At 37.2% G+C, this 27,895-nt stretch overlaps 1 pseudogene; it reads left to right on the top strand.

Annotated features, from left to right (window-relative positions):
* The window catches only part of LOC149165738 (uncharacterized), a 70,728-nt pseudogene extending 47,370 nt beyond the window's left edge, over positions 1 to 23,358 (top strand).
* The last annotated feature ends 4,537 nt before the right edge of the window (positions 23,359 to 27,895 follow it).

Raw genomic sequence — 27,895 nt, 5'->3', positions numbered from 1 at the left:
GAGTAGGAGGAGAAGAACAAGTTTTGCAATTCAAAACACTCCTACAAGTTCAGCAAAAGAAAATAGTGAGGAAGAACCTCTCTCTGAAACTCTAACAGAAATCATAAAGAAAAAAAAACAGAGAGGAAAAATGAAAAGAAAAGTTGAGGAAATCTATCAAACTCCTGAACCTTCATCAGAGGAGGAACAATTAATTTTTGAAAAATTAGTCAACATCAAGGAACAGTCTAAGAAAGAGAAAGAAAAGGGGAAAAGAAGACAAGAAGAAAACATAGGCTCACAAAGTTTGAGGAGAAGCTCTAGGCTTAAGGGAAGAATGAAGAAAACAAAGTCAAAAGAGGCCCAATTTATAGATTTGGGAGAGGAAACTCCAACTCAATCCCAAGACAACATCTCATTTGAGAAAAGTCCACAACATTCTCCTCAACAAAACTTTGAGAGCAGCCCAAGGAGAGTCTCTCTAGGGATTGACCTAGTTCAGCAGCAGATTTATGATTATATTGAGTCATTGGAGCAAAAGAATACATCAGTAGATTAGGGGACTTCATCCAACCCACCAGCTACATCACAAGAGACTCTGATTAGCTCACTGAAGTAAGAAATCTATGAGTTAGAGGTCTTAAATAGGCACATTCAGAAGGAAAATGAAGCTTTAAAGGAGCAAAACAAGCTGGATAATATCATTCATGACAACACCATGCTTCATTTGGGCTTGTGGCATAATAAGAATAGAAAATTAAAGAGGAAAAATAGGAAGCTAAGCAAGGTTCTCATCAACCTTAAATATAGATTCCTCATGAGAAAGCCTAGAATGGCAGTTGCAGCAAAGAGAAGCAAGAAAAGGCTGGATGTTCTAGCTGAAGTTTCAGAGCAGATGCAGTAGAAGAAGGGTGTTACAATTTTGGTTGCATGAGGACATGCAACAGCTTCACAGTGGGGGTATGTTGAGTTCCAAAACTGCCTCTTTCTTAAGTGACTTCTTCATCCTTCTTCCTTTTCTCTTCCATGAAAATGCATCCTAAATCATCAAAAGCCATTGCATATTGTCTCAAGGAGTATGTTTCAAGTGATTATCAAGTTATATTGTTATGTTTGTTATTTGGATAGGTTTTTGTTTTTTAACTACGGAACGTAGCCACATTCCGCAGCTAACCAGCTGTTCCACAGCCATCTCCATACTTTTGAAGGTTACAGGTGCCGAGAGAAGAAATAAACCATATGGGTAACTGGGAAAATGTCATAACATGGATGGTGTCCTATCCATTTGATCAAAGTCGATGAGAAAGACCCTGGTCAAAGGGGAGTCAATGAAAGAGACCTACTACAAGTAGAACTCTGTTTTTTCACGTTGCTTAGTAAATGAATCCGAGGCAACCTCCTGAAGCCAAGGATGTCGTTTGCCACCTGCATAACCAATATCTAACAGCCACTATTTGGAGATTTATGTTTCAAGCCAACCGAAGACCAAATTTCCGGATACACTACTTGTCTACGTGTTTGTTGTAGATAACTTCTCTCTTCAAACAGTGGTGTATTTTCCCTATAAATATCGGCGTTTGGAACACAAAACTAGTTCATGTTTTTGCTGATGTAGTAGTGAAATTTCCGCTTGTAGCTTGAGACACTCAGTACTCTATTTTTAATATTAAAAAAAATATGTTTTTTTATGGATACCTGAATTGTGTGAAGTGATTCTGCGTTGCTAGTCCTAAACCTTGCAGAGGGCCCCTACGTGGTCAAGGGTATATTTCATTTCTGTATATTTTTCATTTGTTGTTTTTCTTCGTTCAATTGTATATTTACTGGTTTTTATCATGTTCATAATTGCTTCTTAACACTGTGTTTATTGTAGCTTGTTTCATTTGTTTTCCACTAACTGCAGATACTTGCATTCCAGCATAGAGTAGCTCTTTAGCTTCCATTATTTTCTAGCTTCTTAATTGTAGCTTTTAAATTTTTGTTAGTAGCATAATTAGATTTATTTCATCTATTGTTCCTTAGTTTCCAAAACCTTTCGTTGATGGTTCATCCTCAAACTAAATGGTGAAATGTTGAGTTTATGAATGAGACTTCTTGTTGTTCATTAGTTTTAGAGTCAAGTTGTTTAATGCCTTTTTTTATTAGTGTAGTCACTCATGAAATAAATGAATGTTTCCAGAGCCTTTCATTGATGATTAATCCTCAAACTAAATGGTGAAATGTTGTATTTATAAATGAGTCTTTCATTACAGTTGCTGCTCATTAGTTCTTAGGTTAAGTAGTTCAATGCCATTTTCTTGTCAATTTAGTAACTCATGATTTAAACGGATATTTCCAAAAGCCCTTCGTTGATGGTTGAACCTAAGACTAAGTGGTGAAATGTTTATTTTATGACTGATTTTTTACTTGCATTCTCATGTTTACTTCTTTTAGAATGATGAAGAATAAAATCTCTCAAATGTTGTTATCATAAGGAGTTAATTCTCCTTAAATTATATAGCAGAGTGATAACAATACTTCATTTAGTTTTGCTTTCACAAATAGAATAGTTGTAGTTTCATTTTTGTTTCTTTCCTTTAGTTTAATTGCAGTAGTTCTTTAAGCTTTAATTTTGCAAGTAGACTAGACAGCAAAAGTAGTTTTGTTTCCAGTATTTCATTTTCATAGATAGCTACAATTCCATTTTCTCATTTAATTTATTTTGTAATTAAGTAGACAGCAGTTTTAAGAGTCCTTTCAGTTCATGATTTGGGAACCGTTACAATAGCAAGAAGAGAAGCTTTGCTTTTCACTTTCTTGTTTTGAAAACCTCACTTCAAAATTTGGCCTAAAAATCACTTTTAAACTCTCACTTCATTTTTTTAGGTTCTTAGCATCAGTAGAATAAGATTTCAATTACATTGTAGAACTTTAGAAATCAAAAGGACAAAACCCAAAAACAAACATAAACTTGAAAATAGTGAGGTAAGGAAGGGTTATCTAGCACATATAGTGCACTACACTTCATTAGTTTACAACACCCGAATTGATAATTTATGTAGAAATTTAGGACACTAAATTGAATAAACACTTGTTTCACTATAAAGGGACCATACCACATAGACTTGAATTTTCCTGCCCCCAAGGCGTATTTATCTTGGTCATAGACTAAGACAAGGTCACCTTCAAAAAAGGCTTGAGGACGGACAATTTTATTGTACTGAGTTTTAACCCTTTTCTTATGGGCCTCATTTATTATGGCGGCATCTCGACGCTACTCATCGAGATATTCCAAATGAATGAGGCGCTCTTCGAGACTAGAGGTCTCTGGAAGGAGCTCAACAGCTAGCTTAAGAGATGGAATTTCACATTCAATAGGAAAAATAGATTCCAGACCGTAAACTAACTGAAAAGGTGTAAAATCGGTGGCAGTCTTTATCGAGGTTCAGTATGCCCAAAGAGAAGGGTACAACATGATATGCCAATTGGAGCGATTTTTGTTGATTGTCCTTTGCAGGATCGTCTTTAGGGACTTATTCACGACTCCGACTTACCCATTGGCCTAAGGATAATACGGAGATGAATGCTCCTTATGGAAGCCCAATTTAAGAGCCAATTCAGTCATCAGTTGGTTTCGGAAATGACTACCATGATCAATGACAATCACTCTCGGGAACCGAAACGTGAAATAATCTGATTGAAGAGGAACAATGATGTTGTCTCACTATCGTTTTTATAAGTAGGCATGGCCTCAACCCACTTCGTAAAGTAGTCTACGACCACTATAATGTACTTGTGGTTCGCTACTGAAGGCGGATTACAAGTAGTAAAGTCAATGCCCCACTTTTTAAAAGGATCGATAGTGACAACAGGAAAAAGAGGAGCTGGATGCGCGCGCATCTTCTGAGTATAGACTTGACAAGGGTGGCAACGTTTGACCGCTTCAATACAATATTTGAAAATCGAAGGCCAAAAGTAGCCGGCACGCAAGATTTTCTGGGCTGTAGCAAGCCCTGAAAGATGACCACCACAAGCTCCACTGTGGCAATCATTGAGCACAGACTCTGCTTCCTCTAAAGTTAAACAACACCTAAGGATTGAATCAACCCCTCGACGATATAATGTATCACCAATGATGACATAGTTCTTAGCCAGGTGACGTAATTTTCGACGTTCATCCTTAGAGGAAGCAGGGGGGAACTTCGAAGTCTGGAGATAGATGATGATATCTCCATACCAAGGATCTTGTGAAGAGATGAGGAATAGATGTTCATCTGGGAAACTTTCCTCATAAACGGTATCTTCTTCACAAGGCAGCTCGGAAATTAATTCTGTAAAAACCAATGACTTCTTAGACTTAGCTGACAAGAACTCGAGATCGAATTCTTGTAAAATAGCAATCCATCACTTTTATTTTCCCCCAATCACTCACCTACTAAGGACAAATTAGAAAGGATTGACCACTGCTAAGATGAATGTTTTGCGTAGCAGAATATAATGACGGAGCCACTGGACAGCATGGACAGCTGCGAAGGCCAATTTCTCGACTGGAGAATAGCGTATTTCACAGCCTACCAAGTGTCGACTCAAGTAGTAAATCACATGCTCCGTGAGAGCATCATCTTCCTGAACCAGAACCATACCTATGGTTGATTCTACGGCTGTAAGATATAAAAAGAAATCTCTACCATAATCTAGTGGACTCAAAAGCAGGGCAGAGATTAACGCCTGCTTCAAGGTATCAAAAGATCATTGCGCAAAGTCATCCCATAAAAATGGAACTCCTTTCTTCAGGAAACACATAAATCCTTTAGTTATCTTAGCATAGTTTGCTATAAACCGTCTCAAGAAATTTGCCTTTCCTTGGAGACTTTGAAGTTATCGGATAGAAGACGGGGGAGGCAACTGAATTATTTCCTCAACCTTGAAGGGATCAACTCAAATCCCTTCAGTTGATACAATGAACCCTAACAACTGACCATATGTAACTGCAAAAACGCACTTGTTTGGATTCAACCGGATCTTGTAAAATTGACATCTTTCAAAAATCAACCGAAGGTGACTAGGATGATCGATTCTCTTTCGAGAATGAGCATCTAAATCATCCAAGTATGCCTCGATGACATGCTTGATGTCATGGAAAGCATATGACATGGCCCTCTGAAACATAGCTCTAGCATTTTTAAGACCAAAGGCATCTTTTTGTATGCAAAGGTACCCCAGGGACAAATGAAAGTTGTCTTATGCTGGTCTTCTCGATGAATATATATTTGATTATAACCATAGAATCCATCCATGAACGAGAAAATATCATTACCCGCACATTCATCAACTATCTGATCAATAAACGGTGTGGGGTAATTGTCTTTCGGACAAGCTTTGTTCAAATCCCTAAAGTCAATGCACACTCGGATCATTCCTTGTTTTTTATCAACCGGGACTGGATTAGAAACCCAGTCCGTGAGAGGAACGGGGTATATGAAACCCGCCTTGAGCAACTTTTCTACTTCAGCTTTAATAGCTGCTGCTTTCCTAGGATTGACCGACCAAAGCTTCTGACAAATCAGCTTGGCGTTTTCATACGTCTTGATCTCATGTTGAATGATGGATGGATCAATACCAGGCATTTCTTCATAAGACCAAGCGAATACATCCCAAAACTCTTTAAAGAGGTTGGTGTAAATCTGAACCTCTTCAGGGGAACACTCAGCTCCAATGAAGACATTTTCTATCACATTAGGGTTCGTAGAGATGTTTATTGGTACGGTTTTTGAAATGATCGACATATTACCTTCGGCACGTATGTGTGCTGGAGCCAAAGGGTTTGAAATCGTACAAACATCACTGGTAAGCAGATTGGAGAACCTGGATTCAACTTCCTGCAATGGATGAAGAAAATCTGAACATTGATGTAAATCTCCCCACGATCAATCTACACCCGTCTTTGCTTCTAAGATTGCTTCCTCAGATGGTAAAACTATATCTAAGCAATCCATAGCAAAAGTAGAGTTAAGGGTCCAAGCTGGAGCCACATCACCATCTAACTCCTCTGAAAAAGGAGTAGGATGGTCGTCTGCAGAGTTAACAATAGATTGGTATCTAAGCTCTGTTGCAGACATAGGGAATGCCATTCCACCGACCTGCCCCTCATTTAATGCAGTTGTAGACGAAGGTAAGGTCCAAGGGTCTAAAAAATAATGAGTTCGAAAGAACTCTTCCTGTGAAGACTCCTTGGAGGACGAAATGGCATTGATCCTAGCTATAGGAGTGGGAAGATCAAATATACCCATCAATGAAGAGTACATCCCAACTCCTAAATTCTAGATAGGTTGGTGGGGGTTATCGACCAATGGAACCATGGAATCTAAAGTTGCCCGAAGATCACCTGGAGAATAATCTAATTGATCAACTTTAACAATTCTCCCTCATGAGGGAAATAGAGGATGCAGAATAAAGATGACACTATGGCCTCAATTTCTTAAATCCAATTCCTCCCTAAGAGGAGATTGTAATCCACGTTGGCATCAATGATTTCTACTTCAATATTAATGACCTTTCCTCCAACACATATAGGAAAAGCTGGGATAATCCTATGTGGCCTATGAGAATGTCCGTCAAAATTTGTCAAGAGAGTGGGTGAAGGAACAGCCGAAGGTGATCCAATGACCTTCCAACATGACATAGACATTACGCATGCAGAAGCTCCCTCATCTATAACTATTCAAAAAATATTAGTTTTCCGGTAAGTAGATTTTATTTGAAAATCCATATGATGAGGAAGTCACTTTTTGACATTGAGAATATCAAAAGTGAGCACTAAAGAATTTTTTGTATCTACTACCCCGACCACTGAAAGCTAAGCACTTCATTGAGTTGGACACGACTGGAGTACCTCTAAAGCAGACATAGCATAAGGACTTTGAGCCAGATCTTCTACAATTGAGTAGTTCTAGGTAGCCCTAACATTAGGGTTGATAGTAGCGTGCTTGGTGGAACCTTTCGATATCCGAGGTATAGACTCGACAGAGGGTCACTCAATATGAAGAGGGTCCATAGTTCCGGGAACAGATTTATCTTTAGATGTTTCTGCTTCACCATAATCACGTGACCATGTGGCCACATTGACATGAGAACTCATCATGAAAACATTTGAGGAATTACCCCCCTCTTGGTTGCGCCCAGCATAGGTACCAGGGATTGAGTTCGCGCCAGCAAGAAACTGCTACCCTTGGGGGAAAGGGTTAGTTAAGACAGCTTGGGAGCTAGAAGACCCTTTCTGCACTAACCAGTGCTGAGCATCTTGAATTTTCGGGTAGAGATGAGTCAAATGATCTCCATTGCACATCTTGCATGGAAATTTAACCTTCTTCTTAGACTCTTTTCTACCCTCATCGACACCATTACCGGGATTATTCGCATTACCCTTCCCTTCATAATTCTTCTTTTTACCTCGTCCCTTATTCTTCCCATCGAATTGTTGGTTTCCTTTGGGGTTAGAGGCCTGGATGACATTTATGGAAGAAGGTTGGGAAGATGAAGGAGTGGACGGTGCAGCCTGATTGGAAGACACAGTTTGTAGAGACAACTGTTGCAATTGGTTCAAGAGGTTAACCGTATTGGCATCAACTGATTCAACTATGCCATCAAGGTGAGGGCTTGGCTTTGGTTTGGCTACATCAACCGTGGATCTAGGAGCATCAGGCAAGATTTTCTAAAGAGTCCCAAACTGAGAATATATCAGTTCTAACTGTTGGGTGCGAAAGATAGCCTGCTCTTCCGAATAAACGCCAGACATAGAAACATCCTTGGACATCTCAGGTTGTAATGATTTTAAAAACCATTCGAGACGGAATTCAGGTGGAATTTCAGCTTTGATGAGCCTCTTTCTCTGTCTCAATTCCTGGATATGATCCGAAATGTGAGTATCCATGTCCTGATGAAAATTGGCTAGAAGTTCAGTTCCAGCTTCGTAACAGACAGGCAACTGAAAATTGTTTAAGAAAATGTTAGCCAAATTGGCGAAAGAAGTAAAAGTGCCTCCTGGCAACTCTATATACCACTTAGCTGCATTTCATGTTAAGGTGCGCTGAAATAATCTCAAACTGATCGAATCATCGATCAAGGAGTTTGATGAGCACCATAAATGGAATGTGGTTACATGGTCGCCCAGGTCTTCACCATTCTTCCCTTCAGATTTCAAGATATCCGATGGAAGTTTGGTTGGGACCAGAAGCCAAGACAGATTGTATCTAATCGGATCGTTTGTCAACTTATTCAACTTTGGCAGATTAAGCGTGGCTAGAAACGGAAGTCGTGGAGGACCTTGGGGATTCCACCCAGATGAGGTGGGGTTTCCAAAAGTCTGAAAAGAATGACCTGGGTTTCGAAAGGCACCAGTTTTCTCGAAGTAACTGTTAGAACCTACTGGACCAAAAGGTGACCCTGATGGTCCAGAAAAACTTGGAGTTTGACCAATTCTAGCCGTAAATCCTTCGTAACCGGTAAAGTTTCCCCCTAACGAAGTATTGTAAGGCGCTGACAACCCCTGGTAAGGGTTCCAAGCATTAACTGAGGGTGGAAAACTTTGAAATGAATTGACCAAGGAGTACGACACATTCCCTTGTTGGCCAAAAAACGGATTCCCAGCTCCTATCCCACTAACCGCAGGGTTTATCCAACTCTGAAAGAGATTGCTGCCTTGACTTGTAGAAGGAAAAGACATAGATCCTATCATCAGATTGGAATGTGGTATATGACCACTTCCAAATGGGAAACCATGAAAAAAATCCGATCCACTCATCATGGACATGGAAGCGGTTGATGGTACATTCAATGGAGATGAAGGAATACCTTGAGAGGACATTCCAAAAGGGAAGAATCCAAAATTGAATGCATTAGTTTGAGAACTTCCACTCATCAATGGAATGGAAGTAGACCCAAATAAGGATGTGCTAGTGGTAGACCCAAATAAGGATGTAGAAGGGATGGAAATAGTCCCTCCCCCTTGCACTGATATGGGAGTCTGCATACTTGTAGCACTCATGGTGGATGCCATGCTTCCAGCAGCGGTCATCGAAGGGATAGATGTGTGTGGACCTGGGCTCACAGGCTTGTGAGTCAGAGTTCCAACGTATAGCGATGCATCTGGATGATCAGAAGGGAGAGGAGAATTCGGAGCCGCAACTAACTCTAAAATCTCTTCCACTTCAATATTATCTTCCAACTGGCAGAGTACTCGAGAAAGAACCGTTGTGTTCCTCTCTAAATCTGTGATAGTACTAAGTCTATCTTGTACACTAATGCACCTAAGTGGAGGATCAATCTCTGATGCGCCAGTTGCCACTAGTTGAAAACCACTGGCAGAATCGCTCCTACGCCTTCTAGGAGAAGGCTATGGACTCGCAGGTGAAAGCCCACAAAGTCTACAGGACCGTCTAGGTGGTCGGTCAACCACTTTGAATTATTTTTATAAGATCTACTTAAAGACTCAAGAAAATTGAAGCTAGGCCGACTAGGAGCATAGAACACACACTAAAAATGTCCCTAAAGAAATCAGCAATCAAACAACTTCCAAGTATTTCCGCTCCAGGTGATTAGGACTGGACACCAAAATACAAGAAAGTGAATAATAAGGCCCTTCCGAAAATATACTGGGGTAATTAGGCCCCAAGTCTACTAACGAAGGTATCAGAGGTAGTTACGCTGACCTCCAAAAAATAGTCTTTTCCGGTGCAAGCCCCCAAGCTTCGCAAGGGTGCTCTCTAGAAGTACTATTGAACATGATGCAACGTCAACCTCAGGTGCCACAGGATTCCACTCCGCAGCCACCTGTGTAGATCCCTAGGATAGGGAACTAAAGATACCAACTCGTATCAGAAGCCGGGAAGAATAGTCATGAAGTAAGATTGGACAAGTAAGAGAGGGGGTATCTCTCGTCCTTATCTTCACAAACCCTCGTGCTTAACTCCCAGTCACGGAGCTTTCCCAGTCTCCCTAATGCCATTGGATTTCACTCTTTAATCAAACTTCTATGTTTTACAATTTAGAGTGGCCTTGGAGATTTTACTCTCCTCTTGCCTAATCCAGGGCCCTAAATAAACCTAAAACTTGTTGGTGTATTCTGATGACAATACAAAAAGTTCTAGTTTATTTTATTAAGCGCTTGATTTTAAGTGGTTGTTCTTTTAAGTCAAAGGGAAAATATGGAAATGAAATTGATGGTGTTTGTATGACGCAAAAGAAATTAATGAAAAACTAACTTATATGAAATGCACTTGTTTGTTCTTCGATGAAAAACAACTTCTACTTGGGTTCTAAGAAACTTCTATAGAGCAACAATTTTTTTTCCTTTTCTTTTCTTATAGCAGAATTCACACTCACAAAACTAAAAAGACTATTGATGCTTTAATGATGCAAAACTACCCTAATGCAAGGTGTACATGATAATGCAAAATCCTAGATTACTCTAAAAGGAAATGAAAGCAATTGTTTATAAGCCAACTTAAGTGTTTGATAGGAATATGAATTTTGAATACAAAATATTTTTCAAACAAGAAGGAATAATAAAAAAGATCACAAATCACTCTCAAAAACCAAAAGAAACCAAAAACAAACTTGGCAAAAGAAAGCAAAAACAATGTTTTTCAAGAAATTTTCTTTTTCAAGGAACAATGAAAACAAATTTTCAAAATCACTCAAAATGCCACTAAAGACTCAAAGGCCGAAAGCAAAGCACAAGTAAACTTTGTAAGTTACCAATTCAACATGAATGAAAACTTGAACAAAAAAGGGGTTTCAACTTGCATTAAACGATCCAAAAGCAGCAAAAGAGATTTGAGAAACTAACAAAGAAGTCAGGAAAGACACACTTTCAAATTCATCAAAAAGACACTTTCAAAAAGCAAGAAAAGGTGCAAGGCCACAAAATGACGGAAAGCAAAACGAGTAGACCAATAATCAAGTTTGACACAAAGATTGAAAACAATCTTCTGTTCTGGAAGACCAGAACAATCAAGAACCTCGATAAGAAGCCTTGCGTGTTCAAACACAAACCATAAAACTCACTCAAAAGAAAACCTAGGCCCAAAACTTTTCAAAGCAAGAGAGAATTTGAAACAGTATGCTCACTGAATAAATAACTTCAAAAGACAGAAACTAACCACTCAGAAACCAAACAGACCGAGAAATAAATCTTTCTGGGCAGAAAGATTTGAAAAAAGCATGTAAAAAATGGTATACGCGATTGTGTCCCGACATAGGTGCGTGTACACGCCCTTCTAACAAAATAAAATCGTGTATACGTGGTTTCAGTTCACATAAACAAGCGTGTGTACGCTTCTGTAAACAGACAAAGGTGTGTATATTAAGTTTTACAAGAAAAATAAAAAAACAAGGCTTGATAAAAAAGATCCAACTTGAGGTCTGAGTTCCTACAGGAGCAGGAAATACTGACACAACAAGCAAACCAAGAACTGAGCCCTGATTTGCATTGAACAACCCAAACTAAGAATAACAAGATTGTTATCCCCAGTATGGTAGCCAATTCTGTTACGGGAATAAGTCCCCTAGGGCTTTGGGTCAGAACCCCAACAGAGCAAGAGTAATCTACAGCAAGAAACACACATACAACTCAGGCAACATGCTTAAATAAACAAACTATGTGAGGATGAACATACCCAGATGTCCTTCGTTCGGGTAGTTCCGGCCAGAGTTCAAACCCTCTGCAACTCCTGATGATCTTCAAATCTGCAAATCAACCAATTCGAAAACACGTAGCAGCATATAGATAAAGCATTTTAATGAAATCAACTTTATATCATATATGTAAATGGTTAGTTATACATCAAAATAGTCATTCATACATGAACCATAGTAATAACATCTGATGCATAAACAAAGTCGATCTTAGGAATAAGACAATGTTTCTTTTTATTGTAGAAAACTATAATAAACATGGAAAGAGTTCACCTGAGTCTTCCTCTTTCGACTCCAAGCGGAACCATCCTCCAGGTCTGTCCAATCCCAGTCTTCAACAACCTCCTTCCATAACCAATACCATGATATCTCAAGCAAGTGGGAGAATATCAACACTCAAGGAAACAAGGGTTTCCTAAACTTGGGGAAGTTCTTAAAGCACAGGATACTTCAGAGTTGATCAGGGGATAATCTCAGTATATTAATTCTATCTCTTCCCCCCTCCTTAAGGCCTTCCCATAGAAGTCTTTTTATACTTCTCCCAAATTAGTTTTTTAGTTTCGAAATAGTTGGGAACAGTTGGGCCACAGGCACTAGGAGGTTATCAACAGGTAAAACCCATGAACTTTGCCCATAGTTAAGGAAATTTAATTTTTTTAAGTGTTTTAACACATATATGCGGGTTGGGTATTGACTAACCCACATGTACACACTTTTATCACAGGGAAAAGTAGCGTACAGGGAGTAAAACATTGTTTTTAAAATATTTGGACCAATTCTGGAAGGAGGGGTTGCCCTAGGCCATAAACCAAGCATCAAAAATACCAAGGGTGATATTTGGAGCTATAACAATCAATACTGAGTTCCTCTTCTGAAAATGAAAGAAGATACAATGCAGAGTATAAGACATGAAAGATAATGAACATTGAAATATAAATTGAAATAGAATATAAAGTATTTATACGACATCTATCTCAACATCAACAATGTCAATACCATTTTTCCCTAGAAAAGGAAGAAACTCGAACAAGTTTCTTCAGTGGGGTGATAGTAGCCACTGTGGCTAGATGACTTGTATAAAAAAATCAAATAAAATGTCACCATAGAAAAGAACACCTTAGGAACTTAGTATTCAACCTTAAGGAAATTCTTAGGCACAATTATGCCAACTAAGTTACATACTAAAAATATTAGGGTGTAGATAACTTGTAGAAATCAAAATAACCTCAAACGATAAAACTATCCTCTAAATAATAAAACATAACCGCATTAGAATATTTGGAATAGGGAAATAAGAAATAGCCCATTGAATAATAATAATATTTCATACAATCCAAAGGGACTTCAAGGAATAAGGTTACCTTGAGATTGAAGTGAATTTTCCTTCAAACAAAATGAAACAAGCAATCTGTTGGAAATGAAGGTTAAGCTAAATAAGTGAAAGTTCAAGAAGACTAACAAAATAACAAATATGTACATTGTCTGTTAAATAATTTAGTGATATGCTTGGGTCATCTTCAATATATTTTGCAACAACTGACAATGAATTACTGAATAGAGATTTGGGTAGTTATCATTTAGAAAAACATTCTTGTCTATTTGAAGTCAATTTCCTTTCAAGGAATCATGTATTTCAATTTGTAATTTCACTTCCTTCCAGACTTTATACATTATAAGTTGTTTTCTTGCAAAATGGGCACACATTGTTTAGTAATAGTCATTTTTTGATGTAATCCGAGTGGAAAATATGGCCATAATCTAGAACACCCACTTCTTCATTGTCCTTGTATTCCTCCTGCAAAATCAAGGTAATTATTTATGATATACTGAACTCTAAATACAAAGATCTAATTCCTTCATAGAACATGTCAATCGTAGTTAAAACCAATTTGAAAGTCCTTTCAGGTAATGTTTCTAACTATGAAGCAAATATCAAACCCTAAGAAAATATTATATACCTAACATATAATGGAAAGTTCATTGCCTGGATGCTTCTAGGAGGCTTCATCTACACTGGAATTTATTCCAAAGTAATATTCACTGCTCTTCAAACACCTAGAAATTGTCTCTTCACTTAATCTTGTACTCACATTACCCATTCGTTCCTCCAAATCCAACAATTTTAGTCATCATGAACAAAATGATTTTTCTAGCTCATTATATTTTAGGACATAAAATGAAATCACAAAGCATGTCAGCTAAACCATCTTATTCTGAGGCAGGTTAATCCTACTAATATGAAATGGGCTCACCTCATAAGTCATGTTATCCACATCTAATCGCATATCTCTATTATGATCATGTGCATCGACAATAGTGTAAAACAATGATGGGTCTAAAATCAAGATATCACGTAATTAATAATGGTAAGTTTTCAAGAACACAAGTATAATATTTTCAGTAGACACAACACTGTATACTATTTATAGAAAACAACAAATAGAGATATTGAAAAAATACAACTAAGATCTGCAAAATCTTGAGATATTAATTGTTATAAATTTGCAAAACTTTGTAATATAGATACAACAACTAATCCTTAATGGCCAAAGATTCCAAAGAGTAAATTAAAGAATTATATGGATGTGCTTTAAATGTAATTACAAAGGCTCTCACAACATAAAAGCTTGGAGGGATCTAGAACAGATGTTGTGAAAGTCTTGTATATAAAGTGCCTTAATTTAATTGGCATTCCTCCCTTTTGCACCACATATAAAATCATTATAACCAAATGACCAGATGAACTTTTTTCCTTTCATTTTCCACTGTTTGCTTTTTAACGAGCCTTCACATGCAACTTGAACATAGAAAAGATAGAAATACATGAACACAGACTAAAGAACATTTTTTAATAAGCTTCCCTACCAACATTTACATGTGTGACAACACCCCATGCTAACAATGTTCCCTTTATCATAAACCATTTACATTGACACAATGTCATGTTAAAATTCTCAAAACCCCTATATTATAAGGCTTTTACGAAATCATGCATCTAATATATCATCCTTTCCCAATCTTGGAGGGCATGCTCCTCCCTTGAGTGGGGTTTCTTTAATGTGGCTATTTACTATATTGAATATTGTCGATGTAGCCTTTAGTCATATTGTTGAATGGCCCTGCCAAGTACCAACAAAATATATTCTTCACTTAAGTGTGTGAAGGGGGATGGGGCTTATTTCTAGCTTTACCATCCATAAAAAGTTCCTTATTTTCTTTAAAAAGGCTGCAAAAGCTCGAGTATTTCTTTCCTATGAGGAATAAAATTGGATTACAGAATGAAAAATAGATAACCATGCATATAATGTCTATCGCATAATCAAATAATTGATACCACACAAACATTAATAAAATGACCAAAACAACATAACTCAAAAGTTTATTAGACTACAAAAACTAAGTAAAGGCTACATGATTGAATAACTGGGGACCGTGACTTTAGATGGACCAAGTATTCTATATCTGGACATTAGATGTTTCATTAACATATTTTGTCATAAGTTACACTAACATCTTTTATTATATCTAAAATAATTTCTTTCATAAAACCTATTTCACCTATCCAAATTTCCACACAAATAGCCTAGTACATCAAAAATACAATTATTTTTATCAAATCACATTTATTTTGTAACAAACAATTTCGTCCACTGTTACAAAATATAATGCTCGTTAAATAATAACATAATTGCCACCACACAAACATAAATAAAAAGATCAAAAAAAAATATTATGTGCATTTGAAAGCTTAATAGACCAAGTATAACATGTGTGGGGGGTCTTCACAATCCCAGTATAAATAAGATAGCCTATTATGCATCCATAGTCTCTTTGTTAGACATTTTGGAGGCTTTTCCTGACCTATTTTCCAGTCTCATTTGCCTAGAATTTGGCAGGGATTTGTTGGAATTACAAATTTTAGTTATTAACTCTCCACAATCCAAGTGCCTCAGGGGTTTTTCAGGGTATTGAATCCATATATCTAGTGGAAAACTCAATTTAAACATCACAAATCAAGACTTGACCAACAATTTTTTCACTAGATTCTAGCCAAAAACTCCAAAACGTCTAATATAAAACACCTATTACGCATGGGGATTTCAAAATATTTTGAATAATATGGTCATAAAAGAAACAATTGACCAATCCAATAAATAAAACTATAGATGAAAGATTCTCCTTTCCATAATCAAACAACCCTATTTGTGTTTTTGAATAAATCTGATTCTCTCAAGTGAGAAATGAATGAGGAGGAAAATCATTGGGCTATGTTAGCTTCAAAACTTTAGCCCTGGAACATTATTAAAAGGCGAGGTGATGGACTTTAGACTAATCCCCTAAATTTTAAATAAAGTGGATATTAGTGTGCGCAGCAATCAATATGAAGTACTCAGTGCAGATAATCCATCTGAACACCTTGGGAATGGTAGTTCAAGGAGCTCTGTTCACCAGACCGTGGAACATTATTTAAAGGTAGGGTGATGGATTTTATAATTATCCCCTAAATTCAAAATAAATTGGATACTAATGTGCACAACAATCAATATGAAATATCCAATGCAGACAAGCTAGCCAAACACCTTGGGAATGGACAATCAAGGAGCTTCGTTCAAGGGTAGTTTCTGCAGAAATTCCTTGTAGATTCAAATTATAGATTGTAATACGCTAAAACAATTGAATTGAATCTACAAGAAATTTCTACATGGTATGAGAGTTGAAATCGCTATAGAAGAGGAGAATACAAGTTTGTCTTTTGCAGGAGAAATCAAATTTGCAGTATCATACTTCAAAGTAGCAAGATATCATTCTAGGGATTGAGACTCGAATATTCCCTTGAGGGTAGGTCGAACTATATTGTTTGGAAGGACAAGATGGAGGCAGTGTTGGAAGACAATGGGCTTAAGGAATTCATAGACAAATATATTCCTAAGCCAGCTGGTGTTCAGGATATGAAAGAGTGGATAAAGTGTGTGGAAAAGGCGAGAAGGATTATCCTAGAAGGAGTTCAAGATCATATTGTCTCGAATATTCATGGTAAGGAAACTCCATTTGAAATGTGGAAGGCCTTGACAAACCTGTTTCAAAACAATAGTGACCACAGGAAACCGACACTAAAGGACAAGCTCAGAAATATCAAGATGGAGAAGGGTGACACAATACCGAAGTACTTGACCAAGTTAACCCAATGTTGGGATGAGCTTGGAAGTGTCAGTGTTACAGTTGTTGAAGAGGATATAGTGAGCCTAGCACTTCTAGGACGTTCCAAGAGTTGGCACAGTTACCATGACTCAGTTAATGGGAGGGAGAAGCTACCAAAGTGGGAGTGTTGTGGTCCGACTTGGTGCAAGAAGAGATTCGGCGGAACTCCAAAGATGGGACCTCATCCAAAGAAGTGGAAGAGAATTTTGCAGTAGTCAGCAAAGAAAATAAAGCCAAAGGAAAGAATTCCCAAGGCAAGGAGGGCGGAAAGAAGAAGGACTTGTCGAACATAAAGTGTTTTCATTGTCACGAGATGGAACACTATGCCACAAAATTCCCACAAAATAAAGCAAGCAAGAAGGATCATGCAGTAGCAACAACAGGTGAAGTTATAGCTTCACAATTCAAACTTGAATTAGCTCTCATTGAATGCATGACAAGCATTGTAATGGGAAGCATGTGGTATCTCAACAATGATACATCGTTCCATATGAATGGGAATATAGATCTCTTCAATGACTTGGAGGAGAAAGACCTCACATAGAACATAGAGTTTAGAGATGATGGGAGGTATAGCGTGACGCACATCGGTACAGTTACTTTTTAGAGGGAGTTTAGCTCCCCTCTCAGACTCACAGATGTGATGTATGTTTTAGGACTAAAGAAGAATCTTGTTTCCATCGTGGTATTGGAAGACCATGGCTACGATGTGATATTTAGCAAAGGAAAGGTTTTCCGTAGACACATCGCCACAGGAAAAGTGAAACATATCGGTGTGCGAGTCAAGAACTTGTATGTACTTGAGGTACAGGATGCATGCAAAGCCTTGAGGAGCAAGGCAAAGGTTAGAGACTTGGTGGTTGAGAGGGAGCATAAATTACCTCTCAACATGTAGCCTCAGATGCAGCCTTAGAAGTAGCCTCAGAAAAGTTGTGGAGCAGCCATAATTCGAGAAGAAAAGAGGAGATAGGGTGGAACCATCCACTCAAGCAGAGACCTCCAGTAGGGGGAAATTTCGAGCCAAGTGGGCAGAAGGAGCACATGCAACCATACCTCCAGGTGCGAGGTGGGGTAATATGAAACCTTGGTCCAAGAGTTTTAGAAATTGGGCAGGGTCCATTGAGGTGTGTTTGTCTCTTGGATCATTACCTTCCTATGGGGGCCCACGGTATTCAGTAGCAGGAGGATCAGTGTTATTCAGATACTGAGGAGTGCAGGGAAGAGTTGACCACCGAGCAGGAGGCTCAGTAGCAAAGTCAACAACAACACAATTTTCTCAGTAGACAATTGCAGACACAGTTGATTCATTTTATTTTGTTTGGATGCCTTTTGGTTGTAGATGTTGTAGTAGCAACAACAACAGTGACAAGAGTTGCATGCTGAACATTCCAAAGGTATCGGATCAGGATAGAGTTGAATTCCTTTCTTGTTGAGAGGGAGTGTTGAAAATGGAAACAAGAAATATTAAAAGTAACATCAAGAAAAATCCTAACTTAATTTGTCCTTGAATTAAATTGGGAATTAAATTGTAATTATAATTCTCATAGCAACTTGTAATAGCTAACTAAGTTAATTTGACTTAGTTGGCTCAGTTAATTCGAGTTGAGTGTCTATCTAGAGTCATGTAGAGTGGTTCCTAAATTTTAGGGTCCCAGGTGGATTTCTTTTGAGTTGTAATTATTTAATTCAGTTTAATTGAGTTAAATTCAGTTAAACTAGTTCCAACTGATGGAGGAATTAGTGGGAGATCCAATAGTGGGGTGTAACCAGCACTGCTCAAGCAATAAAATGTATATTCACCCATAATTAACTCATGCATGTCAGATCAAAGAAATACCTAGTTGAGATTGGAGTTTAGGGAAAGTGTAATCAGTTGTAAAATCATCTAAATTAAACAGATGGTACATGCAATTAGAAGAAGGCCTAAAATAAATCATTCCTTAATTATAAAACTCACTAATTTTAGCCATTTGAATTGCCTTAAAAGGAGGAATGAAGGCACAAGTTTAATCATTGTTTTGGTGATAACGAGTTGGTGATACCAAGCAATAGGAAGAACAAGTTTGTACGTGGAGCTTGTGAGAGAAAGGTGTGCCAAGAGAAGCTTGTGCATAGGTTGGTAGTGAGATAGATAGAGACAACGCAGAGGTTTCTTGGGCTTGATTAAAGCATTGTAATATTCTCATATTTTCTGATTAATGCAATATACAGATAGCAATGGTTTTTAGTTGTGGCTTTCGTTAGAAAATTATTGTGTTATGTGTGATTGAATTGTTTCTCTTATATACTTTGTTATTTCATCGAGCATTTATTGTTTCCAGTGATGAGTAAAGTATAATCAAGTCAATTGTTTTAACATCTTACAATTTTTAGTTTGAATCTATAAGGAATTTCTACAGTTTGCAATGGAAAAATTCAAGTTGGGTGATGGTTCTTTGTTTGCTGGTTTGTGGTCTATGTAGGTGTTTTAATATCAATTTATTTGTATCACTTACATATTTGAGTGTCTTCTACAGGCAACCTCCCTACTCTCCTAATAACTTACCCTCAAGCTCTTGTTGCACCCAAAAAAACATGTTCAAACATGGAAGGTGGAGGTTCACACAGGCTTCAATGCATCACAAATTGGAGGAATCTTAGTGGGAAGTGTCTATGGCTTAAGGAAACTACCCCTATAAAATGTTTGAAACTTCTTCCTCACATTCCAATTCCATAAACATGGAAAGGAATGTCCTCAAAATCTGGCTTCTTTCCTTTGAAAATTTTGTTATTGGTTTGGCAGTTTACAATTTCTCTGATTTATGGAAGGACTCAAAGTCTGTTTCAATCACTCACCCTATGTTGTGATATTATTTTTCATGTACCTAGATTCATTTTGAATGGTTTGGGGCTATAGGGCTCATTTCCTATTTTAATAACATTAAGGCCTACCGCTCACACTAGAAAACTCTTGTTCACAACAAGTCCCTAGACATTATTTTACAAGATTACAAGAATCAGGGGTAGAGTTGCTATGGGAAATACTGATGTTAAATAAATTTGGAGAGTCTTACACTGTCACAAGGAGATCAATCAATCTAATTGCAGTACTGCGACAGCATTTTCCTAAAATTTCCTATTCAGAACAAGAATGAACTACATGCAATGCCAATGTAATGAGCATAAAATTGCAGCATAAATAGAGATTGCATACAACATAAACTAAATGCAATAGGATGTGAAGCTTAATTTTCACTTAGAAAATAAAATTTCCCCATGGCTTCTAATAATCAAGGAACTGCAAACTCAATCCAAGCTATGCCAAAGGAAGACATAATAGTTTAGCCTTGCGACCCAAGGGAAATTGAAGGACCAAGCTCCCCTCAATCTGATGAAGGGTGACGAGAACAAAGTGTCCATTTATGTCACCATTGATATAATTTTGTGTGGTATGTATTTTAGGTATATATAACAAAGAAAATAAATTAGAAAAAACAAGATTTAAATAACTCAAAAACTAACCTCAAATCTTATAGTGTCACCTCTCCGGCTCCGCACAAGCTCCAATACATTGCGAATATGCTACAATGCAAAATGGATTAGTATCATTATATGTTCAAGACAAGCATACCATCACATTCATATACATTCTTGTTTAACCTTCGTCCTCAAAGGATGTGAAAGGTTTGGATACCCCACCCTATGTTATAATTGTTAGTGATTAAAATTTACCACAATATTGATTATAAATATATACATATATTCCATATATTAAAGCATAAAGACAAAAAAAACAAAGGGTAGATTAGTACCAAATTCAAGCCCTTTTTCATGGAAAAATAAAAATCAAACCCTATCAGCATGGCATTGCTTCCAGCTTGCAAAAAAGGCAAAAGCTGAGGCACCTTAGGAGATGGAAGGCAAGATTTCATCGTAGTTGGTTTCTACCACTATAGAAGGTAAGTAGGACCTACTACACTCCAAAAATCCCTGTTTCAAAACATAGTTATGATTTGGATGTCATAATATTTACCAGAACATAGTAGAAACCACTAGAGGAAGGGGTCCAATCGACATAGAGAAATGACTATACTTAAACCACAATGAATCATGATAGTCTACACAATTCACCTCTTGTGAGTAAAATATTCTTGTTTGCCATGAAAGGATTGTTTGACATGAATAAGATTTATTAGGAATTGATTCATGTTATATAATGTTATAGATATATCATTTCATCAATAGCCAAATATGAAATTATAGCCACCTCAGAGATTGAAGAACTAAATAAAAAAATCCATTAATATAGTATTCATTGTCTCTAAAACTAAGCTTCATTAAAAACTTTTGGTGCAGTATAAACCATAGTCATTATTATGTTACATCCATCACCTTCAGCAACAATTTCTTGCAATGACCCAAATGGTACACCTACCAACCTATCACCCTAGTGTTCCATCAATACTATTGTTGATCTAAGATATTATGGAACTTGGAAACCAGTGATTGGTGGCACAAACACAACTATGATGAATAGGAATGAATATTCCAAAAAGGAAAGGACTATTCCATGAAGGCCTAGAAACAGACAATAATAAGCCTTGTCCTTGAGAAGAACCACTAATTCTCCTAGGTGCTTCTATGAATGGAATATGAAGTGATCCCCAAGGAATACTTGGTAGCGGATGTAACATCAAAGAAGCAATATCCCCAGGTCCATTTGGATTTCGTTCATTGGAACCCAAATTCTAGATTCATGATTAATTGATCTATTCCCTAAACCTGCAACAAACCAGGTATTACTAGCAATACCCATCATCATGTTTCTTGAACTATCTTCTTCTTGCTGAGAAGATGAATGCTCCTTTGCACCACCATTGGAGCTAGAAAAATTTCAAGTCTAGGCGTAGAATAACTTTCATTCCATCCAACTGAATGAAAAATCCTTTTTATACTAGACGACACATGAAACATAATGGATCGGTGCTATCATTACAACAAATATGACAGAGTAAGAACCACTATCATATTTTTATATACATTTGTTTACACACAACACAATTTATTTGCTCTATTTTAAGTCATTTTCTTTATGATAGGCTTTATATTCAATGTATATAGACATATTATTCAAACTATGTTATTTTCTAAACTTGTTCATATCTTGGGTTTATGATTTCAATTTATTTTTTGATTGGGCTATGGTTTAGTCATAGGCCGGTGGGAGTTTACCACAACTTTCCCAGCTTCTATTCTTAGTGCATTCCTTTATGGACTATACCCGAGAATTCCCAGAGTGATATGTTCCCAAATTTTGACTGATCCTTTTCCAACAAAAAACTGGGTGGTTTTTGTTAAAAGAATGATTATTAATTTTGTTAGGATTTGTGAGACTGTTGCAGTCTATTTCTGTTAGGAGAGTATGGTGATTCCGGTTCAAGGTATTTAGGCTATTTTATCCTCTCTGGATTATGTTTTCTTCTTAATATTAAGGAAGATCTATCTAACATTATATTCTTGTATCTTAGCACCTTACAAATCACAAAGACTCTGAAGATGCAAATGGAGGTATAAAGAAGGTTGCACGAACAGTTGGAGGTAAGGACTATATTTCCCTCATTTCTGGCTTTCATTCTTTGCACATGATTTTATTGTGTTGTTGTGAAGTCTGAACTTAAAAAATTCACATTCATTTTGAGCCTTTGATTTTAGTAGGTTCAAAGACACTTGCAAGGTCGTATAGAAACACAGTGAAATTACTTGCAATCAATTCTAGGAAAAGCAAGGGAAACTCTTGCACTTTACAACGTGGGGTCAACTAGATTGGAAGCTACTCGTGAAAAACTTTCTGAGTTGGCCTCAAAAGTGAAAAGTGAGTGTTTTAACTCTACATTTTCTACTTTGGCCTTCTCAATGATGCCCAAAATCCTTGGTATATTTCTAGAATCTCATATTTCTCATAAGTAATCCCAGGTTGCAGACTATTCTACATATATCTACCTCACTTAAATGAGAGTTTTGAGAAGAGTCTTATAGAAAATTTTCAAACTATTAGTAGATAATTCCCAAGGTCTACTTATGATAACAAAGTGTAGTTTTATTAGGATGAAATAAAAGAAGATATGAGGCTGCAAGAACTGACAAGAGAAGAAAACCTTTCTTCACCTTCCTCTAGGACTAAGGATTCTTAAATTGTATTTCATGATAGGGCTACCAGTGACATAGTACAAGCAAAAGAAAATCACAACAATTTATAACACAAAAAGGAAAAGAGTATGAAATAAATGGAGCACTTGTTGATCCACCCATATAAAGAACATTAGCCTTTTCTAGTGCTTTATCTATGCAAGAAAATTTCAAATGTATGATTACATCAAAGTTTACACGAATCAAGATAAAACATGTTCTAAGGGGTATAACAATTTCTCTAAAATGACATAGGATTTGGACTTGAATTCCAACGGTGATACCACAGTGTCCTACAAGGAAAGAGGGTTTGATTTAAATGGTTTTGGGTGGAGCAGATGAGCATTGTTTCACATGTATGTCTTTGGCACATATGAGGAATCCATAACTACTTTTATGCATGAGTTTCAAAGACAATAACTATTGTATTATGGATTTGTACATTGCATGGGCATGAGAAGGCCTTATAGACTTTTCCCTTTAGTTTTAAACTTGATTGAGTCATTTTCTGGCAGCCCAGTAGGACAGGTACCATTGTATATGTACTATGATGCAAATATTGCAATTATATGACCTTCTACACTAAAAGTTATGTCTTTTGTTGTTCTTTTTATTGTTAAATTAGGTCAAGGCTACTTTTAACATTGAAAAGTTCACATAAATTATAAGTTCACCTTAAAACAGTCTCCTGGAATGTAAAGAATTTGGCTGAAAGTCAGGTATATACCTTCCAACATTTCCACATGGAAATATTTGGGGTAAACTTTGTTCCTATTGACGTGGAGGGTTGTGTCTTGGTAGAACAACTATTTGGGGAGCTTCTGATCACCCATTCATAGATAAACCTCTGAAATCTAGACCCACATCACCTACACTAGCCCTGTGTATGACTGGTTATTTTACAGGCCTAACAACAAGAATTGTTGCAATGGAATTAGGAATATTTAGGCTGCTACCAATGGTGTGTTTTCCAAGAGTTGTAAGTTAGAGGCGGCCATCATCCCAATGTGAAGAACATGGGAGGACATTTAAACATGGACTTGAAATTCTTTCCACAATCTTTCTTTTACAGGATCTGTTATCACTCAAAATTTTGCTTAGAAGTTATGTTATGAAACTAGCTCACAAAAAGATAGAAAAGAGAAATTCACGCCTTAGAATTCAGCCTCTTCGAGGGGGCAACCTCCTTTACATTAGATAAATGAGCAATTCTTAGATGATTCAAATGACAAAACCTCCTTTTTATATATAGGAGTCTAAGGAGTCACAATATAACCCAGCCGATCTAACAATAATAATATAAAGCCACAAAAATAACGATAGAGGGATTCTCTGGGGCACAGTAATAACAATATGGGGACAATAGGGGCACAACAATATTAATAAGGGATACAACTACAATATTAATGGGGTAATCACTAGTATTATAGGGACACAATGTGCCCCTCTCCTTCAAAAAAGTGTTGTCCTCAATGCTTCAGTAGTTCTGGATGCTTCTGTATAAAATTCTCATCCTCCCATGTGGAATCTTCAGCGGATAAGCTCTTCCACTTGATAAGAGACTCCGAAATTGATCGATTTCGTAACTATCGAGTTCTTGTTTCTGTGACTGCTTCTGGTTCCAATATAATTTTTCCTTCCTCGTCAAGTTCTGGCAATATTGTTTGAACTAGGAGCTTGTCGCCTATAACCTTCTTTAAACATGAAACATGGAAAACTGGGTGCAATCGAGAAGCTGCAGGAAGCTCCAATTTGTATTCCATAGTACCAATCTTTTGCAACACCTTGTACGAACCATAATACTTTGGTGATAATTTATTATCCTTCTTAGCTTACTTGAGGGACATTTTCTTATATGGTTGTAGTCGTAGGAATACCCAATCACCTACATCAAAACTTCTTTCGCTGCGATGTTGATCTGCCTTTTGTTTCATTCTATTTTGTGCCAACACGAGGTTATCCTTTAAGAGTTGGAGGACATGTTGTTGATGTTCGATGTGATGTTCCACTGCTTGAACCTTAGAATTTTCTCTTAAATATGATGTGATGGACGGTGGATGATATCCATAAAGTGCCATAAATGGGGTCATTTTTGTTGCTGTATGGAAGGAAGTGTTATACCACCATTCAGCCAGAGGCAACCATTTGACCCATTGTGTCTTTTTATCAGATACAAAGCAACGAAGATATCCTTCCAAACATTTGTTTACTATCTCAGTTTTCCCATCAGATTGAGGATGATAAGATGAGCTATGAGCTAATTGAGTACCAAGACAAGAAAATAATTCTGTCCAAAAGATTCCAGTGAAAATGGGATCTATTTCAATTACAATAATCTTTGGGTTTACATGTAGCTTTTGATTTGTTTCCATAAATGCAGCAGAAACTGTACTGGCTTTAAATGGATGTGATAATGCACAAAAGTGTGCATACTTGGTAAGTCTGTCAACTACCACCATGATGACACTCTTTCCCTCAGACTTGGGCAAACCTGTGATAAAATCCATTGAAACCTCCTCCCAACGTTGGCTTGGAATGGATAAAGGTTGTAATAGACCCGGTGTCTTAATTGTTTCAACTTTATTTTGTTGGCAAACCAAACATTCTGCCACAAACTTTTGAATATCTGATTTAAGGCCCTCCCAAAAAAATTCCTTCTTAACCCTATGGTAAGTTTTTAAAAATCCTGAGTGCCCTCCTAAGGGAGAAGTGTGCAATTCCATAAGAATATTTTGTTTTAGCTGGGAATTCTTACAGAGGTATAAGCGATCTTTGTACCATAACGAATCATTTTACCAGCTAAATGTATTAGACGTACTGGAGTCTTGTTGTAACTTTCGAATAAGTGCCCACACTTCTTCGTCATTCTTCCATTCCTCCCTTGCTTCATTTATCCAATCTAGTTGGATAATAGAAATGGCGCACAACAATGCTTCCACATCCTCATCCTTTCTTGAGAGTGCATCTGCCACCACATTTTGCTTCCCTTTTTGTAGATGATTTCAAAGTCATTACCCAACATCTTTGTGACCCACTTTTGTTGCTCTTTAGAGGATAATCTTTGTTCTAAAAATTATTTAAGGCTATCATGATCCGTTTTTACCTTGAAGTGTCTTCCCATTAGGTAGGGTCGCCATTTCTTAAGTGCATGGAGTATTGCCAACATTTCCTTCTCATAAATAGCTTTGTGTAAAAACTTTCCCTTGATTGGACGACTTTCGAAAGCAATGGGTCTTTCATCTTGCATTAAAACAGCACCAATTCCATTTCCTGAAGCATCACATTCCACAATAAAGGTTTTTGTGAAGTGTGGTGTAGCTAAGACCGGTGCTTGGCACATTGCCCCTTTAAGATGCTCGAAGGCCTTTGTTGCTTCTAGAATCCATGAAAATGCATCTTTCTTCAATAATGTTGTTAGAGGTGTTGCTATTCTCCCATAATTCTTAACAAACTTGCGATAATACCCTGTCAACCTGAGAAATCCTCGTAGATTCCTTATGGATGTGGGGATTTTCCATTCCTTAATGGCTTTAATTTTGCTATGGTCTACCTTAAATCCTTCATGAGATACAATATGACCCAAATATTCCACCTCTTGTACTCCAAAGAAACATTTGGATCCTTTTGCATATAATTGTTTCTCCTCCAATATTTGTATCACCCTGTCAACGTGTTCAACATGATCCGTCCAAGACTTGCTGTAGATTAGTATATCATCAAAAAATACTAACACAAATTTTCTAAGGAATGGTTTGAAAATGGAATTCATCAAACCTTGAAATGTTGAAGGTGCATTGGTAAGGCCAAAAGGCATGACCAAAAATTCATAATGACCCTCATGAGTTCTAAATGCTGTTTTCGGAATGTCTTCAGTCTTCATTCTGATTTGATGATATCCTGAACGAAGATCCAACTTGGTGAAGTAAATTGATCCATGCAATTCATCCAGTAATTCATCAATGACAGGAATGGGAAACTTATCTTTAATAGTGAGCTTGTTGAGCTCCCTATAATCCGGACACATGCGCCATGATCCATTCTTCTTGTGCACCAATACTACTGGAGCAGAGAAAGAACTTTGACTCGGTTGAATTATACCAGCCTCTAGCATTTTTGCAACCATATGTTCAATTTCACTCTTTTGGGCATAGGGATATCTGTATGGCCTGATGTTTCGAGGAACACTTCCTGGAATCAGATGAATAGCATGATCATGATCATGAATAGGTGTGAGACATTTGTTAGTCTCAAATACCTTGGAATGATTGTCCAAGACTTTTTGGAGATCTAGAGAAATAGATGATTCCAATGTGGAAACATCTAGTGAACATAATTGTGCAATTACACCTCTTTGTTCCTTTTTTAGAAGCTTTGTCATACCGTTAGAGCTGATTATCTTTCCCGGTTTCCCTACAATACCCCTTAATTCAACTTCCTTTCCTTCCACAGAAAATTTCACGAAAAGTTCTTGAAAATTAAAAGCTATTGTACCCAAGGATTGTAGCCATTGGACTCCTAGTACAACATCAGCACCTCCCATTGGAATGGAAAGCATTGGGCTAGTCAATACATATTCTCCCATGGATAGCTTGATATTATGGCACTTTCCAGAGCAATTTATTGTTCCCCCATTTGCAATCATCACTTGACACACTGGTGCTGTATATAAGAAGCAATTCAATTCTTTTGCTACCTTACAATGAATAAAATTGTGGGTACTTCCTGAATCAATCAACACTATTACCTTTTTCTTCTTGATTTGTCCTTCTATCTTGATGGTTGGAGGAGTGGGAATTCCCGCCAATGCATTACAAGATATGGTCGGATTCATTTCTTCTTTATCTAGGCTTTGTTCCAGGAGTATATCCTCTTCTTTTGA

Source organism: Pinus tabuliformis, chromosome 5_1, assembly GCF_031772625.1.
Source record: "Pinus tabuliformis cultivar Carrire ecotype Pingquan chromosome 5_1, CPIR1, whole genome shotgun sequence".
Classification (NCBI taxonomy): Eukaryota; Viridiplantae; Streptophyta; class Pinopsida; order Pinales; family Pinaceae; genus Pinus; species Pinus tabuliformis.
This window is presented reverse-complemented; position numbering and strand designations above follow the sequence as displayed.